Below are 19500 nucleotides of genomic sequence, written 5' to 3'. Positions count from 1 at the left end.
CCTCCAAAGTACCATGACTTTTTCCATCTTTTCTCCCCCAAATCATTCTGCCACTACTGCAAGACAGAATTTTGACTATCCTTTCCTCATCCTTGGGACAATACAATTACATCCTGTCAATAAGCGGAACAATCTGCTGCTCAGTAGGCACCTCAGATGGCTTCACTCATGCCTGCCTAAATTAGCTTTGCTTGGGAAGAAATGACATCTCTCTTTATCACTGAAGACCTTCATCAATATTGACACAAGACCTGCACCTGTTCTTGGGACTTTTTATATATCCAGAGAGATTTTTCTGACCTGTAAAGTAATCACTATGTCTTACAGCAACTCTCCACCTCATGCTAACACTTCTCTCTCTATTTGTTTCAATATCACATTTCAGTTTTTACTCTGTCATCACTTTTTTAGTTTTCTCTACAATTAATTTTTTTTACCAACACAAGAAGTGATCCATAGATGTTTCCAGGAAGTGAACTAGAGGTTCTGGCAGTAAAGTGAAAACATTCTGGGCTTTTGGGACCTAGAAAGGGAATGACAAGTTGTTTAGATCAGCGGCATAAGTATATGAACATTTTTTTTCCTCTTAAAGTAGCTAGTTACATTTGAATTGTTATCTAAGGGTCATGCTTACAAGCATACTGGTTTATGCTGGTTTTCAATCTATCATCTCCTTAATTTAGGCCCAGCAACAAGAACTTATATGTAGAATTATATGTATATAATACTATACATAAATTTTATATACACATACATATTTAATTCTACATATCATATAGATATATCATATACATATAGTATTAACTACACATGTCTACACATACTTTTTTAGGGATGGATATTGACGTTTAAGTCATTCCCATGTGTAGGAGAAGGTACTAGTAGCACCCAGGACAATGCTAGGAAAACTTTGGCTTCAGCAAATGCACTCTCCTGCACAGCGAATACTGCCTTATCTTTCTTTTGGTGACTTAGGACTGTATTATGACTTCAGTATATGCTTACCTTAGGTGTTCGGACTGTGCCGAGATTTATGGTCAAGAGAGCCTTGAGCGAGTCTACCAGCTATTACAGGTACATTAGCCAACCTGTTCACTTGTAGGTGCTTATGTTAGGTGCCAATTTCCTTGAGGTTAATTGTCTTAGCAGGTGCAACTCTGAAGTTAATTATATATGAGGCAATCTAAGCATATTGGCCTGTTTTCTTAGTGAGAACAGAAGAAATGGGACTGAAAGGTCCCTGCTACCATACAAAAACGGCTATACAGAGGTATAGCTGGTCCTGCAATGTGTCTGGTCTTTCTGCTCCCAAATATTCTCATCATTCTGTCTGAGATGATATCACAAAAGGGTTAAATGAAATATTTTTCTAAAGCGTTATGGGATTTGTTGTTATAAAAATAAAAGGGCTACAGCGACTGTTGCTTCCTTGGCTCTCTAGGAAAAAAATGAAACTATATGTTAAACTATGTATTTTCCCACGCTTTGTCCAGAACATCGTGACCATAGCTGGTTTTTTAGGCAATTGGTACCTTGACTATGTGCAATGTTAAAGGTGTACTCAAAGTGGGGAATGGTAAGTTTGAACTTTCTAAATGACAGTTTTACTTATTTTAGTGAGTTTAACCTAGGAGTCTTTTTTTTTTTTTTTGTCGTTGCAATTTTTTCAGGCTGAAAGTTTTGACTAAGGGCAAAGATGAGAATAATCATGTAAGAAGGAGGGACTTAAAGATGGTCATTGGTCATACTAATAATTAACATTAAAAGCTATGAGACATTCTGGTTTCTAAATTTTTGGCATTTTTTCAATTTTTGTTGAGTATTGGATGGTTTACCTCAGTTTTTTTCGGTAATGAAATTGAACTCTGCCCAAAAATGTGATCTCAGCACAAGTTCTGAGAGCACATTGCTTGCTGAGTTCTCACACTTTAAAGCCCTATAGACTCTACGTATACTCTCCCCTTAGCGTTTTCCCTATTGCTGAGCATGGGATCACCTACCTTGTGCTGACTGGTTAAGTCTGTTGATTTTCCTGCCTTTATTTGCCCCTGTTTTCCAACTGTCTGGTGTGCTGAGCTCTTCCCAGACTCACTGATCACTTGTTTACTGTGCTGGAGTTGGAACTCTTGGCCAATTGGCAGCTGAGAAGGGAAGAACCACAGCGTTTCAGTGCATTAAATTGTCATATTAGGCTCTAGCATGGAAAAACTTTTGCTGGCTTTTTTTTTTTCTTTTTCCCTAAGCATGACATGACAAATATGTGGGGTTTTCATATGTTGGGGGTTTTGTCTTCTTTTTTATTTTGGGATATTTAAAAAAAGTTTAGCGAGGACAAATGTAACCAGCACTCCTGCTGGGGGTAAGAAAAATGTCTTTTTTTTTTCATTATTGCAGTGGCCCTGCTTGTTACAGATCTACTATGCCACCACTAATAAGGGAGCCACCTTAGAAGAAATAGTAACTGAGAAGGATCAGTATTTTGGAGGGCATGTAAGCGAAGCAACACAAATTTGGGACTGATGATCATTGCAACCATTAATCTTCTTCTGGGGGCAAGTGATAGTGATGACAAGAATCTGACAAATTGTAAAGCTCTGTGATGAATGGAGTCAATTATGCACTTTTGTCTGTCTCACCTGCACTCTGTCCTCTGTTCTGGTTACCCCTCAGGGGAACTATTTTTAGCATTGCAGACCTCAGACTAATCGTAGTTGGATAAAACTTCCATAGCATCCGATTCTGTTGCAGAGAAGATGGAGGACAGCAGGAGAGCTTCCTTTAAAAACTGACGAAGGCTAGACTCCTCCATCCCACAACCACTATGCACAGGCAGGTAATCGTGGGTCTGGAACTGCACCCTTAATGCATTTCTAAAGCAGTCCTTTTGTACCTAGCATATGTATGAATTCATACTGAGTACATGTATATGCCCATATACATTATCCCAGAAAATATGGAAATCGTTGTGGGACACCTGAACTAGCATCCATACTGCTAGGATACAGAATCCTGCATTTTGCTGTACTTGCACTGTATGTAACTCACCAAATCTTTCAGTGTTTTTCGCACATTAACCTTAGCGTAATTTTACACGGAATAATCATTGTTATGTTACACAGAATATTATGTTCAAATGAATGGGTCTGAACAGGCGCAGTGAGGAGAAAGCTACCCCAGTGGGTATTCGGTTGCATGTCCTGCAAGTTATCAATTTCTTCTTCCTCTGGTCAGGTTTTAAAAGAAATAGTTGATCTTTAACTATGCCACTCAAAGCTCTCCAAGTTTGGCAGTGCACTCTGAGAGCCAAGTAAAGCAGTGCAGAGGACTGAAGTGAATGAATACCTGACTCCTGAATCTTGTTTGGCCTTGGGCATGGGCTTTCAGCATAGGGGAATGTACAGAGGTGCCAGGTGAATGCTTTTAAAAGACCCCATGTGTCTGTGGAATTTAGGTGACTCCAGGTTAGGAAACAGCTGAGCAGAGTTTTGCACAAATTACAGTTTGGGATTTAGCACCCAAATTTTACATGAGCCCTTGTCTGACTTTGGAATGCCTACATATGGAGAAAAATAAAATTAACTGCTGACTTTGCTAGCAGCTGCTGTATACTCAATACTTTTGATCAGACCATTTTTACTTAGGTTCCTGAATACAGATTTATGAGCCAACCTTTAAAACTCTTGGCTGAAGTTCTTAAAAGGAATTAATCTCTCATATACTACCCATGATGAGGCCCCAAAACTACCAATGGCTAAATTCTTTAAGAAAGAAAGAACAGCTGTACCACACTAAGTCATGGATATACTAGGCTTGGCACCCTCCAATAGTGGAAAATAGTAGGTGCTTGGGGTAAAGTGAAAGAATAGGACAAGCACAGATTGATACTTGTCCAAGATCCTCTCTAGGCAGTTCAGGGATTCCCTGTGTGAGAAGTTCTGTATTTGTATTTAATTGCTGGGAATAGCTGGGTGTTTTTTTTCCCATGAACTTGCCCAAACACCTGAATACATGTAATTTTTTGTCCCCCACTGCATTTTACAGCAAGGAGTTCCAGGTCTTCACTGTGGGTCCCTATGAATAAGCATATCTTTCTTGATTCAAGAATTCAAGGTGCTTCCTTGAACCTGCTCTTTGCTGGGATCTTTAGAGAGAAAAATTTTGTGGTCATTCCTTACTTACCTCTTTTTTGCCAGTCAGGATTTTAGAGGCTTTTTTTTATTATATCTCATGAATATGTCACCCAAGTTCAACATGAGCCTCTGCATGTGTACATTTTAGGGTAGAATTTGACCATGGACTTGTTTGTGGATTTATAGTCATGTTCTAGAACCTCTCCTGTTCCTATATAAACTCTAGGAAATAAAAAAACAGATTCTATTCATATTGGCAGCAGAGACAGACTCAGGTTGCTGCAGGAACTGTGAAAAATCCCCTTTAATTACTTTTGAGAGCTGAAAATGCCAGAGTTGAGAATTACATGAGGTTCTTGAGTAGAAATGCATGTGTGTGAATGTGTACGTATGTCCACACAGACACACAGAACTGCCAAGGCCATCTGTGCTGGAGGAAGGATGGTGAGTTTAGTCCAGGCAACGCTGAGCGAAAATCTCAGTGCCCGGCTTGAAGACACTGCTGGCTACCATGGAAACTAATTGGCACTAATAAGTAAGGGACATTAGCTGTGGGAACAAAACAGGAGTAACTATTTCTTGATATCACAATTACCTGTAATTAACCTTGTGTATTAGGATTGTCTTGAGTTACTTACATAAAGCATTAGTCATGTTGTTACAAGTCTTATTTGAGTGGGGTCAGTCTGACCATAGCAGGAAGTTCACGGGTTTGATAGTCAACTTGAAAACCTGTTTTATGATGCATTATTTTAACAGTATTTCAGGTACAGCTCTTCCAGTGCAGCTCTCATTCCAGCTTTTAAAACCTAAACTCTTTGCAGATGGCAGTCTGGATAGAAAAGAAGCAGTGGAGAAGTCTGTTATAAACTGTCACAGCAAACTAAATCTGGCTGTAGTCATAAGAGTAGCAGTACAATTATCCCGCAACATCAGCAGTAGCATTTATCTGAAAACATGATCATGTGCAATGTTTGAGGGCTATTGCTAACGTTGGTTTTGGAGATGAAAATTTGTATTTCAAGTTGTTGAAGAGTCTTTGAAGATGTGTGGGTGTGCATGTGTCTCTGTGTACAAAACACGCAATTAACTGTGTCAATTTTACACTATTTTGACTTGACAGGCATCAGCAGAGGCATCCCTGACTCACACAGGCATAAAAATAGCAGAACCGGGCCTGCACATCGTATGAATGCTTGCTATCTTGTTTATGTATATTTATGCAGAGATATAATACACAGCATTATATAAGCATACACACAGCACAACATGAAGTAATTGCACTGCACATAACCATCATTCATGTTGGTTAGAAGTATCTAGATGTTGAACCTTGTTGAGTTTGCATCTCATCTGACCAATATCAAACAGAGCAGTGGTGAGCTGAGCTGCATTTTAAACAATGACTCAGTACACGGGGTGACACAGCACAACTTGGGGGGGCTTTTTTGATATTCAGCATCTCTTACCTCTATACGTTTTTAATGCAGTTACTAATACAATATTGGTAAGAAGTACAACTGAAGAAAATGCAGACGAGTTTAATAATGCCTCCAGGGCTTTCGGTGTGTAAGGTTATCCATCCTGTTTACAGACCACAGTCTGCTAGAATAAAACAAAATCAAACCAAACCCTTGCCCTGAAGACATAATTGGCAACGTTAAGCATCTTACCATACCCCAGGGACAGCAGTTGCGTCCGTACTTCAGCATGTATTATTGTCGAAAATATTGTTTGGTTGTTTATTTATCTGGAATTAGCAGATTAGGGAGTAACACTGAAGTGAATACCCAACATCTGTGAAAGCAGTTTCAGTTTAATAGGCTAAAACAGACACTGTATGATCACTTTTAGGAAGAATTTGAGCAAATGCAATTGTGACTGCAGTTTCTTCTCTCTCTTCTCCAGGTCAGCTCTGATAACAGCTAACCGGGCAAATCTGCAGCTCTTTAATCTCACTTTTTATCAAGCATTCACTTTGCCACTAGTGATTCAGAAATAGCTTTGTGTAAGGTATTCAAGAACAAGTAAGGCAAATCAACATTTCAGGACTCTCATATGGCTCTCATACAGCGGGGTAGAGTGTGTCTTTTCACGATTGCAAACCTTTCTTCAAGTTGGATGTTAACGCTTCCAGAGTAACTTCTAATGCCAAAACGACGTTCCTCCCTTTCAGTTCAAAGAAAACGCAACATCTGTCATAATGTGAAATGTAGATTTAATGCAAGTGTCAAGTCAGGCACTTGGTAATGAGGTAAAAACCCTTGAGATTTTGAGTCTCTCTTCCAGCTATCCTGTTACAGGGAGGGGAAAGGAAAGAGCTGTTTCTTTGGCACTTAGCAGCTTTTCTGCGTCCCTTATCTACCTTCCCGGACATCTTCGGTCAGTTAGTGTGTTTTTGCTGGCAGCGTCCCCGGGAGGGAGGAAGGTGTGCTGACGCTTGCTTTGTGGCCGAGGGAAACTGAGGCACGGACTCGAGGCAGGCCAGCCCGGGGTGGCGCTGCCCGGAGCCCCCGGCCCGGCGGGGGTGGCGCTCCCGGGGGGCAGGGCAGCCACCACCGCCCCGGGCCGCCTCCCGCAGGCAAGTCCGAGGGGGCGCGGCGGCGGCGGGGAAGGGGGGAAGCAACAGGTTGGTGGCACCGTTTCCCGGGGGGACGCGGCGCTGCGCCCGGAGCCGGGGCGGCGGGCGGCCGGGCGGGCGGGGCGCTGGCAGCCGGTGCGGGGGCCCGCGGGCAGGACCGGCAGATCGCCTGTGGCCGAAGCAGAGCGCTTTGCCCTCCGGACCTGCCCTCTTCTCCCCGCCTCGCCCCCCGTGTTCCCTCGGCCTCCCTCCGCCGCTCCCCCGTGGGCCGCGGCGCGGCGAGGAGCTGGCGTTTCGGGGCGCAAATGTCACGTCGCAGTGCGAACGCCTCCCGCGTTAGCACTTTATCTCTTTTAGAAAAGCGTCTCTCGGAGGAGATTGCCCTCAATAGACCCGCCATAAAAAGATTTTAGTGTTGCTCTCGTGCTTCTGTGCATCCCACCGGGCGGGGGTCCCAGCGGTCCCTTGGGAATACAGGGAGTTGTGAGAAGTAACACAACTGGCCACCAGACTAATCCACTCCCTCTACCTTCCCGCTAGTACCTCCCCCTTCTGCTCTTTTTTTCAATAGCAGCCCTTTCTCCAAATCTCAGGTTACTTTGCTAAACAGTTCTCAGCCCTATAGTTTCTGCCCTTGTCTCTGCCTCCAGCTCCTTAAGAGCCACCCAGCCCCAGCGATTGGATTGGGCAGCCCGCCTTGACACACCACTGTGCTGAGTGCTTGAGGACGTGTTTCAACAGATGGTTGGGGTTAGTGTGTGTCATCACACTCGAGTGGGGATTAGGGAAGAGAGGCAGCCTTGCTGGAGCTGTGTGGTCTTCCCCAAGTGTGAGCTGCAAGCAAAAGAAGAACCACCTAGCTTTGGGGGAGAAGAGGGAAGAATCGTTGCCAGCAGCTCAGAGGGAAAAATAGAACCACACACTTTTTTCCAGGTAAAGTAAAGGCACCTCATGCCTCCCTCTCTGTCTCTTTTTTCTTTTTTTTTTTTTTTCTTTCCTTTTTCCTTCACGGTTTTTAGAGGAATGCTAGCACAGCACACTTGTCAAAGCCAGTTGCTGCTGCCTTATCAATGCTGCTATTGTACGGCTGACAGATAACAGAGAGCCCAGCCTGATGCCCGGCTGCCCTCACAGTGCTCACACCCCTCAGGCGGCTGAGGTCACGCTTGGGAAGGTGCGGACGAGACCATCCCATCCCATCCCATCCCATCCCATCCCATCCCATCCCATCCCATCCCATCCCATCCCATCCCATCCCATCCCATCCCATCCCATCCCATCCGGAGCGCTGAGCTGGGGCGCTGCGGGCGCCGCCGCTCCCCCCCGGCGGGCACCGCTGGCCGCTGCGGCGCGCACGTGCAGTGCGGAGCCCGGCGCCCCGGGAGCGGCAGCGGCAGCCCAGATGCTGCTGGCGGCGGCCCCCGCGCGTGCAGATCGCCCCCCCCCCCTCCCCGGTCCCAGCAGAGCCGTGGAAACGGCATGGCCGGGCGGGGGCAGGCACCGCGGCGGAGTGTGTCCTCGGCTGCGAGCGGGATGCTGGAGCTGCGCGCCGGCTGCCTGGGGCTCAGCTGGGAGTACAGCGGAGTGCTCCGAACGCGCCTCGGGGAGGGCTATAAAGTTGGAGGGCTCCTTTATGGAGACCTGGCTGGGCTTCTGATGATCGGTGTCGACGCGGTTTGGCTTACACATGGGCTTAAAGTTAAGAGAAACCCAGGAAAGTAAGGTAAGGCAGGGTGCAACGTAATGCTGCTCTTGCAGCTGCAGCAGAGCAGATGGATGTAATTCATTTGCAGATCTGTTTGTGAAAGTTTTACAAGTCATTGAAAACTAAGTAGCATCACTATAATGGATCATTAAAGTCTCGCTGTATTTATAGATTCTAAACTAGCGATCTGAAGTGTTAATTAAAAGTAAGCAAAAATTTATGTTTAGGAAGGAAGAGGGGCAGAAATTTAATTAGAGATTAGTTATGGAAGTGCTCTGCTATCATTTTCATTTAATTCCTTTATTAAGTTCACTGATGTCTGGAGTGTGGGAAGCCCAGCAAACTAAGAAGTCAGAAACGTTGTCACTAATTATGGTATGTTATCTTATCAGAGAATTAAGACGTTCTCATTGTTTTGCTCTAAATGATCTCGATGGAGAAACTAGAGGATGGGCTGGTTTCCTTTTTTTTTGTTTGTTTGGTTTTTTTTTAATAAAAGATTTACTGTATATATATACTGTCTTCCTGTGCAGAGTAACAAAATCATTTCTTTCTTTCACACTATAACAGATCTTCATACTAACTCTCACATACCTGTGGTGCTTACGAATTATTGGCCTCCTACTTGTGAAAGAAATCTAACACTGTCCTCACCATTTACAGGTGAGATATTCTATAAATAATACTGTATATAATGTGTTCTGAAACAAGATCTGTTTAGTAGGCTGAACAAGGGGATTTATAGCTGGTGCTTTGTGATTTTGGCATTCAGCTGTGTAACGATGCCCATAAACCCATGTTTCAGGTTCCATATATATTTTTGCCTCAAACCAACTTTTTGGGTTTTTGGGGGGTTTGGGTTTTTTGTGGTTTGTTTGGTTTTTTTTTTGGGGGGGGGTTGGAGGCGGGGGGGGGGGGGGCTGACTATTTGGCCCCTTCACAGGTTGTTCTCAGCTTGTATTTTCAAACACACTTTTCAGTAAGAATGTGTCCTCGGAAGTGACCCGCAGCAATTTGAAACAGAGAATTAGCTAAATCCCCAATATGACTGCATAACCAGACCAGGACGTATGTGAATAAATTTGACTAGTTTTTATTTTTCTCTCAGTCTACTCTTTCTCACTGTAAAAAGTGATGGAAAATTTTACAAGCTTAAAAATGGAAAACAAAACCAAAGGAAACCTCATTACGACTCTGTGTTGAAGCCCTGTATATTGGATTTCTCCTCTTCACTCTTCCCAGTGCGTCCTGTGAGAAGCCCAATAAGCCAGCTTCAGTGCACAGAGATTTAGCCTTCCAGCAAAGCGAAGGTGCAGCGCTGTGAGCTGCACAGCCTGCTGCTGTCACAGCCTAACTGAAACGCATCCCTCTCTGTGGGTATTGTCAGATCACAGATCAGATGATCTATGAGAAAATGTATTTTTCAAGAAAGTGCATAGCTAACTACACATGCCTAGCTTGTTATTATTTTACTAGGGAAAAAACCCTAGTTTCTCTAGCACCGCCAGAAAATCTTGCTGAGAAACTAGAAACAGCAAATCATGTTTTTCCTTCCTTTATAATGATGGGGCTGTTTAAAAGACAATGCCCACGGGGCAGTCCAGCTTCTTGTCAAAATGTAATCTACTATACCAGATGGTAAACATTCAAAGACATATTTATGGTGACTTCTACATACCTTCCTTTGACACTGCCTTTTTTTTCCCTGAGAGCACTTGTACTGGGTACACACATGAAGTTCCCATTAGCATCCTAGCAGCTGTAAAAGTGTTCAGGATTCACAAAGATGTTCCTCACAGTGAGATTAAAATAATCTGAGGAAAAGATCTGAGACAAGTACAACTTCAGTAGATCCACGATACACTCAAGGTTAAAAATTCCAGAGATACAAAAAGATCCATAAACTGCCTCATGAAAGCTGTAACACATTTTTGTTGCGGCTAATTCATCTTTGCTTTATATGGAATGCTAAACATACCAGGCATGTCTGTACTATCAACTGTGTTTGTGATGTGAGGGAATCTGCACTGCACAAAAGCTGGTGGGTTTCTTTTTCTCCCAGCTAGTGAAGACTTGGTGGGATACTTCATAAAGTCATTTTCAAAGTGTCACCATGGGTTTTTTTCCACACTGTTCTGAGCAGTGAGGTAGAGCCCAGGAAAATGTTTTCCAGCCAGAATGTGTTCTGCCCTGAATTGTCTTAATTATGTGTCAGTTTATTGCTTGTCAGAGGCTTCCTCTTCTTAGCACTTTATAATCGAGGTGGGTGAGCTTGTTCCATTATAATACGCAGCTTCAATTTCTGCTGCTTGGCATGTCTCCTTGGCCTTCCATTGATTTTTGTCTCCATTTCAGAGGAAAAAAAATAATTATGATTGGTGTAATTTCACATTGAAAAAAAAAAAAAACCTTGGTGAATTTCCAAATGGCATGTAAATACATCATCAAAAAGTAGACTAAATGAGAGGTCATTAGGGAAAAAAATGCATGTAGGAATCCAGAAGTATCCTAGAGATGGCAAGTATCAGTGTGAAAATTATTGTTACAGCTCTCATTCCAGTCAGGAACTGATAAAAACAGTTTACTAAAAATGTTGTGATGCTGGGGACAGTGTTTCCAAATGTGGAAGCTATTATAAAACCCACTCTCAGTGGAAGTTAGGCAGCTATGGAAAAAAATAGTTTGAAATATTTGCAAATTCTGTTCTGACTAGATCACTTCATTGCAGACTATTTTGACAGTTTGCAGTTTATTATCTAGCTTTGTTTAACCTACGTAGTGCACTCGATGTTACATGTTTGTTCATGCAGGATCAGGAGTTTGAGCCTTGTGTGATGGCAGGACTCATTCTTACCCAGGCGAGGCTGGACACTTGTCACAGATGTCATGGGAGTCATGGGTTCCATGATTTCCTTAGCTTTAAAAAGGGCTTTTGGGGGATTTGTCTTTGAGTGGGAAGGCAGACTGATGCGATAACAATTGAGAAAGCTCCTTTCTGAGTGCCTTGAGAGCTGCAGTGTTCAACAGAGAACGGAGGTCCCGTGACAACTCTGCGGTGACACAGAAAGAATCCAATTAATGGCCACTCCTGCTGTTGATACTAGATCTCTCCGAAAACATTTCCACCATTACCACCCCCATTGTAATCCCATCCACGACACTGATAATGGGATCAAGAGTGTGTTTTCAGAAAGCCTGTTTAAATTTTAACCGCTGTCTTCAGAGAATTTGAGGGTATTAAATTAGAAGGCACAGAACAGCACAGCTCACAAGAGAGCTACATGGCATACATGTCACCCAGTAGCTGTCTTTCTCATACTAGATTTTCCTAATACCTCCATCACAGGTAGAGCTTCTGTAAGGGGGCTACAGATGGACTAGGGAGGCTGTATGTACATAGTGAATAATCCATTGGGTTATGACTGTCCCTGCACTGCAGTTACCTGTAGACCTTGTTACACGTTGTGGAAAAAACATGCAGTTACACATGTGGAAAGCAGCAGAAGGAAGTGTGAGGTGATACAATCCCCTTTGCTGTGCCCCAGTACAGGCAGCAAGTCAGCCTGCTTCTCCGTTTAACGAGTTCTAAATCATCACTTTGCCTTCCCAGCTGGACCAGCAACATAATATTCCACCACACCTCCAAACCCCTTCTTTTCATCCTTCACTTTTCTTGCTCCAACACTAATTCACCATTTACATATGATCACAGTGCAGTTAGTCTACTGTTTTCTTACCAAGCAGGGCAGGTTCAACACTGTCATATGATTGTAGAGGACACTCTGAAGTGGAAAGACTCAAGGTCTTCACCAGCATCACCTCAGCATGCAACACAGTAATATATGAATTACCAAGCCAGACACTTTATAGCTGAAATATTTTAGCGTATTTCAGTTAGGTCAGGAGACTCCTTTTGAGAGCCCCTGCAAGGTCTTTACTTTAGTATTGCTTGTTCATGCTCAAAAGTTATTGTTAACTGGTGAGAGTAATTTCTTTTTAATTTTGGGTGTCCTAACACTTTTATTTTCTGAGAAATCAAATACTTGTTTCATCTTCTAGTTCATGCATTGCACACAGCAGATTTGGTATCAGTGATTTCCCAGAACTTCAATTCCCACTTTCAGAATCTGCTTAAAAGTTTTGGTAAGGCTTTGTTACTGTGTATGTGCTCTGTTAATCCTGGAGCTCTGAGCCTTCCTAGCTTGAACCATCACTGGTGATTTGGTTACAGTGAAACGTTTTTCTAATAGTTGCCCTTTTCACCCAAGATTTTATAATGACTTTGTTAAAATTTTGTTTCGATTTATCTTATAGCAAAAATCAACTTACAATTGACTATAATTCTCCACTGTAGTTTTTATAGCTCCCTGCAAAGTTGATAATATTTCTGGAACTCCAAACAATAATTATTCCTGTTCACCAATTTTATCACAGCATAGTGTGATGATATCGCCATTATATTCTGGAAGATTTCTAGATTTGGTACTGTGCTATGGCAATCCAGTCTGTTTTGTAGATCAGTGCTAGATTATTCACAGAATATATCATGCAATTTCTAAATGGAAGCAAAAAAATGAAAATAATTAATTTTATGTTATTTTAAAAAAAAAATCTTTCCTGATGCCATCTGAGTGTAATTATGGCACTGCATGTTGCCATTTCTCTATGATGTGACTCTAACCCATCTTAGCAAGGAGAGGAGCTGCTCTGCAACAGCTGTATTTATGTGGTGCTTCACAGGAGGCAAACTCTATTTGGAAAGCCTGCAGAGAAGATGGGGAAGCTTTTGGCACCAGAGTTCTGGAGAATAAATGTAACAGGGAGCTGAACATAGGGATTGTTTTTCTCAAAAGCATCCATAAATTCTATGATTCTATGATAAAAACAGAACAGTGGTCTGTTCCAGTATTGTAATTGGAATGTGCCAAGATGTTCATTATTCTAGCATGTGCACTATTTTGTCTGTTTTCACTTAAAACCAGAAAAATGTGTTACCAAGCCCATAAATGTCTACAGAACTGCCAACTCTCCTTACTTTTATCAGTAGTCTCATGATATTCAGCCTCCTTTGTAAAGCTCCAAGTGTTAGAGTCAAGATATAACGTGAGAAGTTCAGATCTCTCCTTTCTGTTTTTTTAAACCTAATCCTCCTGGTTGCTGAAGAAGCTGACTTGCATGCAGCTCCAGAAACATGAAGAAAACTAGCAGAAACCCCAGATCTCACTAAGTAAATGCATGCAGACTTTGTGAATAAGGTGGGTTTGTGTATGTCACACCTGGCAATTAAAAAAAAAAAAAAAACAACCAGTGTTTTTTTCGTGAGGTTTACCGTAATCAGCTCCCCCTGAAATTTCTGATCATTTGTCTGATAACTCCCGTTTAGTTAAAGAGCTTTTATTGCAACAGAGGGTGAGGCTGCTTGAATCTTCTCAGCCAGTGGAGCAGCTTGCTGCCCTGGAGAAATCCATCCTTGATCCTCCCATCCTCTGCCTCCAGCTATGTGTTCCCATCTCCTCCCTCGTGCCAGGTTTGGCTCTTGGCTCACCCCCTGGCCTGCTGGATGAGCTCAACAGAGCAGTGGGAAGCTGCCTTGGCTGACTGCTAGTGAGCTGGTTCAGCTCAGCAAGTGGACAGGGTCCACGTGGTGCAAGGGAAGCACGTGGAGCTGGTGGCTTGGGCTGAGGGGGAGAAATGTGACCTTTCAGAGGAGCGTGAGCTGTAAGATCACTCAGCTAGCTGATGATACCTCACCCTGCGAACCGGGGCACCGTGGGTGTCTACAGGAGAAGGTGTGATAACAGACATGTGTGACTGTGCCAGTGTCACCATGAGCAGAAGGCTAAATGAGCACTTTTAACAGAAACCTATCTGTTTTTATGGAGAGGACTGCTGTGCTGTCGCTCAGAATATAGAAAAGGCCCACTTACTGTTTCTGACTTTCCCAGTCAACAAACAGGATTTGGAAAGAAGCTAATAAAGAAGCATAGAGAGAAAACAGGAAAGAAACACAAGTGTCTGCTGAGCTGCTGCTTTAAAAAGGTGAATGAGATCCTGAGGGTGGGATCCAGTCTGGATAGCCAAGGCAGTTGGGGTGCCCCTGGGTCTTAAATACTTAGACAGAAGCTACCTAAAGGCATATTCTCTCTCTGATCAGTGGAGAGTCCCTCTGAAGGCCTCCAGGCATTGCAGTTAGGCAGGCAGTATTTCCTCTTGGAAACCTTTAAAGGCACTTGCCTCTTTTAGTTGCACATGTAGGGATGGAGTTTAGCCACTTGCTTTACAAGGATTGCTAAGGAGCTTCAGCTGGAGGGACTTGATATCAGCTTGGGTTGGTTTCTTGGTTGGCTCACAGATGAGCAGTGCCATAGATAAACACTGTCTGTATTTGAACAGCCATAATGTTAATTCCTTTGCAGCTCTTGAAGGTGTTCCTATACTTTTCACAGAAGAAAGTATGAAGCAGGTCTTTCATTTGAACAGCAGGAACTGTGATTCACTTGAAGAGACTAGGATGCTCGTTTTAGATTAAATGTAATTGTGGTACTGACTGTAGAAATGGAACACTGTACTCCTCCAACGTGTCATCCATTTCAGTGCTGGGTTATGCCAACAAGAAAAATGCATAACTTTCTCTTTGTAAATTATATAAGTTATAGGAAAAAATCTTAAAATCACCCGCTGTTGTTACTTGAAAGAATGCCTCAGAAACTGTGGGGCAGATAAAGCTTAGGGGGATCAGCGATGTTGTTGATGCCTACAAGCACTAAAGTTGTAGTGAGGAGTAATGGATGATCTTACAAGGCGGTGATGTTGGACAAAGCATGGAAGAAAGACAGAATTGTAAAAGATTCATTGCCCATGTTTCTGGATTTAGCTATGCTAAATCTTTTGAGGATTATCCTCCCACTGACTTGACTGCCTTAGTGCATGCCAGTCAGAAATTAGAGAACAGTAGTGCAATGGTAAACTAAACATACTGTAAATAATCAGCACATGATACCTTTTAACTACCACTTTTTTCAAGGACTGCAAAAATGCTGACAAGAGTAGATTTTAGAACAATGTTTGCGTTTTGGTAACTTGGCAGCAATAAAAAAGTACACATTCAGCCAATCTTTGTAGTAATTTTTAGCATGGTTTCCCTCGGTGTCATTCCCCACTATTTTGTTGAAGAAAATAGCTGTAATACCTGAATTCCTGTATGTGTCCCTAGCAAAGCTCATGTGAATTTACCTTGTTGTTATCTATTTTACATCTAGAGCCAATTTATGAACTGAGACTGTAACACTATCTGCTTGGCCACCATTGTGTAGGATTTAGGGAGATCATTACCATAGTTAGACCGATAAAAATGTTCTGAAGTTAACACAAGTTTATCTGCCAGGCATTCCAATAGTTTCTTTTATCTCTATATCAGTAGAGGGTTGGCATTTCTTATCTGACTGTAAACTTTAGTCCATTGCTGGTATACAGGCTCACAGAGGAAGGCTTCCTGTGCTCTACTGCTCTGCAACTCAACTCCTAAGTGCAAAAGGCCGCCGAGTTAGGTTTTTTATTTCCTTCTGTGTGTTATGGAGAATTTCTCTAAAGCATGGATCTTCTGAAGGGAGGAAGAGTAAAATTAAGAGTCTTTAAGGTATGCGTAGTCAGGGATCACCAGGCTCCTCAAAAACATAACAAATAGTTCAACATAGGAAGACAGGCAGCCACAATTAGGTCGTTTCCATCCTATGCAGCTCACATCCAGTTTTCCCTTTCACTAAATTGCTCTGCAAACTTTCCCTCTCTGCAAATTTTGCACCTTTTTTGCACCTCAGCACCTTGTGGAGGGCTTGAGATGCAATATAACCATATCTCAAGAAACAGGTCTCTGTTACAGGTACTTGTTTTGGTCTTGGGTACCATGGATACTTTTAACATAAAACTCAAGTCCATTTAATCCTGTGAATCCTTTAGAGTAGAGAATAGCTGCCAGCGTGGTCTGCAAAAGCCAGGTAAAAGAAGGATGTGGCTAGCTAGAACTGATGACCATGCTGTCTTGGACAAGTGATGTTGTGCAACCTATCTTGACATTGTCCATTTTGAGGAACCCTGTCTACCTTGTATGTAAGCCTGGAGAATTCACTGTTCTTTCTGGCAGCTGGACAGCACGAGTAGTGTGAGAATATCATGTGTACTTTGTGTATTTGTCCTTTTTTGTGCTGTGTAAGAGTCCTTGATTGTTGTCAGAAATCCACAGGGTTATTGGAAAAAATCATGTGTGCCAAGGAGCTTGAACACGTCCCGGTGTTGAGTGAGTTCTGTGATTATACTCAGGAGTATACCTACCACACTGCTGACTTTCTATAGATTTTCCCTTTGCATGTTGGTTCAAGGTTGCTTTGAATAAAGCCGTTTTCTGCCTACTGTGCACTATTTACTGAGGTCATTAATATGAGCATCAGCAGCTCCAGTTGGGATGAGTGATGCTACTGCTGTGACCTGTCTTCTTCACTCCTCTGCTGGAGATTACTAATGGAGTACACTCACACACCTCAGGAGCTCCAGTGCAAAGTCCAGTGCAGAGCAAATTTTAATTTGTCACAAGAATATTTGCCCTTCAGCCAGAGACAGTTCAGATAACGAGCAGCAGTGACTGAGACATTCTACATTTGCTGCACTATTACAGCCCTACACTGAAGCCTGAACTGTGACACTAGTGCTACCATGGCACCGGGAAAAGAGACACAGACGTGGAGCACCAGTGTGTTGAATGTGGTAGCTGTTTGAACTGTACAGTGTTTTTCTAGTCTCCAATCACCTATAGCTGCCAAAACTGCCACTTTTCCCTGACTGCAGTAGAAGAACATGCTGGGCTTTTCAGTTTGGAATTGATCTCAGTAATACATATATTTATGGGTCTGGGTTTTTTTGAAGTCATGCCTTACTGTCAGAAAACTAATCCTTAGAAAAAGTGTTGCTGTTAGTTTGGATGACAGCCTAACACAGGGCAGAGCAGGTCTCCAGGAATGCCTCACCCCTCTCTTCCAGACACCTTGCTGAGTCACATCTATTATGACATGAGGAGCCCATGTCTCAGTTCTTATCTTCAAAGCTCTTTGTGGGCCACTCTCATTGTTTGAAGAAGCTCTTTGCCCTGCTTTGTCGGGAATCATTGACATCTACACTTAATAGGAACAATGTTACTGAACAATGGAGGATGAAAATTCAGGTGGGCAATAAACTGCCATGCTGACAACATAGATACAGGCATTGCAAATCAGTCTGAGTGAGCAGGCAACTTCTGAAACAGACAGAGAAGGAGTATGAGTCATGGTTGATAGATCTCCTGAAGGAATGTAGATCAGATTTGGTGAGTGCACCAAATGGAATGAAATACATTCTCTCCCTCTCTCAGTGGCATTTCAGTGTGCTTCTTGCATGTATCTATTGATCCAACCACGTATCAGTCTGCTTAAAGGTATACTTTTCTTCCAGGAGAAATCCTGAGCACAGTATCGCACCATCCAACATTTCTAGGGTATTTACCATATATCATATTCTATTGTCCAGTAACTATAGATGCTATAATGGATATGGGGAGGTGGTAGTGTCAAAAAGAAGCTAATCTGTTTTCTCAGCAGCTTGGAAATGACATACCTAGAGACCTTAATTTCCATCTTACTTTTTTGTAGTGCTGGAAGAAAATCTTTTCTTCCTTAGAAGCCTCATGTATAACAAAAATATTCTGCTTTGGTAAAGCCACGTATGCCCTGGGAACTGTTCAGCTTAAAGTACACGGGATGGAAGATTACCTTGGGCACCACATATTATATAATTTTCAAAGACTAAAGGTATTTCTTCTGCTGTTTCTTATGTGTCCTTCATATTTTCCCCCATTTTTTATATAGTACATGAACTGTTTTCCATGTATACTTTTATGTTTTTTCTACTTTAAGATCTTGTGTTCAATCCTGTTGGGAAACTTCCTTAAATGAAAGTGTGGAGTGATGTGGAATAGTTTTAATGAAAGCCAAAAGAATGTGAACTTAATCTTTTTCATAGGAAGTTTTGTTCTTTTCTGTCCTGTGCCCTGCTTGAACACATTGCCTTTTTTGACCTTTTTCTTGATGAAGGTTAAGTGGGAAATATCTTGGCTGCAGCCTTTCCAGCTTAACCAGAAAGACTTTCCACAGTTCATGTTTACTTTCCCTGCTATGGGCATTCATCTTTCCTGAATCAAAATTGTTAAACTGCATCTTCAGAGGGAAATTAATAGCTTGTGGCAATGATGATGAAGTGTGAAGCCTTCCTCTCTCATGTTTCCAGCTTCATTTTGCCAGTGATGATTTCACCAGTTGTCTTGCTGGAGATTAACAAATCTCAGGAACAAATCTCAGTTTGGTTAATGAGCTCCTCCCAAGCATCTTTATTGGCATTAAAACCAAATGTAAAGAATTGCTACATTTGCAATCTATAAATACTGAGTGCATTGCTTCTGCAAAAACCTAGAAAGGTTGCCATGTTTTCCATCTCTATCTGGGCATCTTTTGTGCCTACCGTACATACGCAGAGTGAGAGTGAATGCTCTTGGCTAGTGGGGGGTCTGTTCTTGGTCCTTGGTGTGCTTGCTGCAAAATACTTTGGCAGTCTCCCTGTAAAAGAGTTTCAGAGAGAGCAGGCTCTATGTGTTTGGGACATTGCTGATTTTAATGGAAAGGCTGTTGTGTTCTTCAGTTGTCACACTCTTGAGAGGATAAGGGCTAGGTTTGAACCTCTCTCTTGCCCTCAGTCTCAGTAGTAACCATTGCAGAATTATGCAGTTTGGGATGTCTCCATTTGTTATGCCACAGCAAATTGTGCTCACAGCTTTGTTATGAGAGACACCACAAGGTACAGAGACAGTGTGAGAGCTGACTGTGTAGTGATGGGAAAGAACCAGCTATTCTTTAACGTCACATTTCATTTTGGTTTAGTCCTCTATTTAATCAAGCCACTTCTTGCCCCCACAAAACACTATAATATGATTAGCACTGTGTTCTTCCGAAAATAATCTGAATGGGGATGTTTAAGTAAATTATTTATCCCTCTGCCAAGAATAAGGA

The 19500-nt window shown here is 42.5% G+C and overlaps 1 protein-coding gene across 4 annotated transcripts in view; it reads left to right on the top strand.

Annotated features, from left to right (window-relative positions):
• Nucleotides 1-7457: 7457 nt before the first annotated feature.
• SULF1 (sulfatase 1) overlaps nt 7458-19500 on the top strand; it is a 126810-nt gene continuing 114767 nt past the window's right edge. The window contains exons 1-3 of one of the 4 annotated variants that reach the window (XM_080378671.1): nt 7459-7644; nt 8725-8791; nt 8987-9079. The gene's annotated coding sequence lies outside the window, so the exon portion shown is untranslated. Of the gene's footprint in view, nt 7645-8724; nt 8792-8986; nt 9080-19500 lie in introns of all 4 variants that reach the window. The other 3 variants (XM_080378674.1, XM_080378670.1, XM_080378673.1) reach the window with 3 other exon arrangements.

The sequence above is a fragment of the Falco punctatus genome, assembly GCF_963210335.1.
Source record: "Falco punctatus genome assembly, chromosome: 3".
Classification (NCBI taxonomy): domain Eukaryota; kingdom Metazoa; phylum Chordata; class Aves; order Falconiformes; family Falconidae; genus Falco; species Falco punctatus.
The sequence above is the reverse complement of the archived record's forward strand: the minus strand, read 5'-3'. Positions and strand labels throughout refer to the sequence as shown.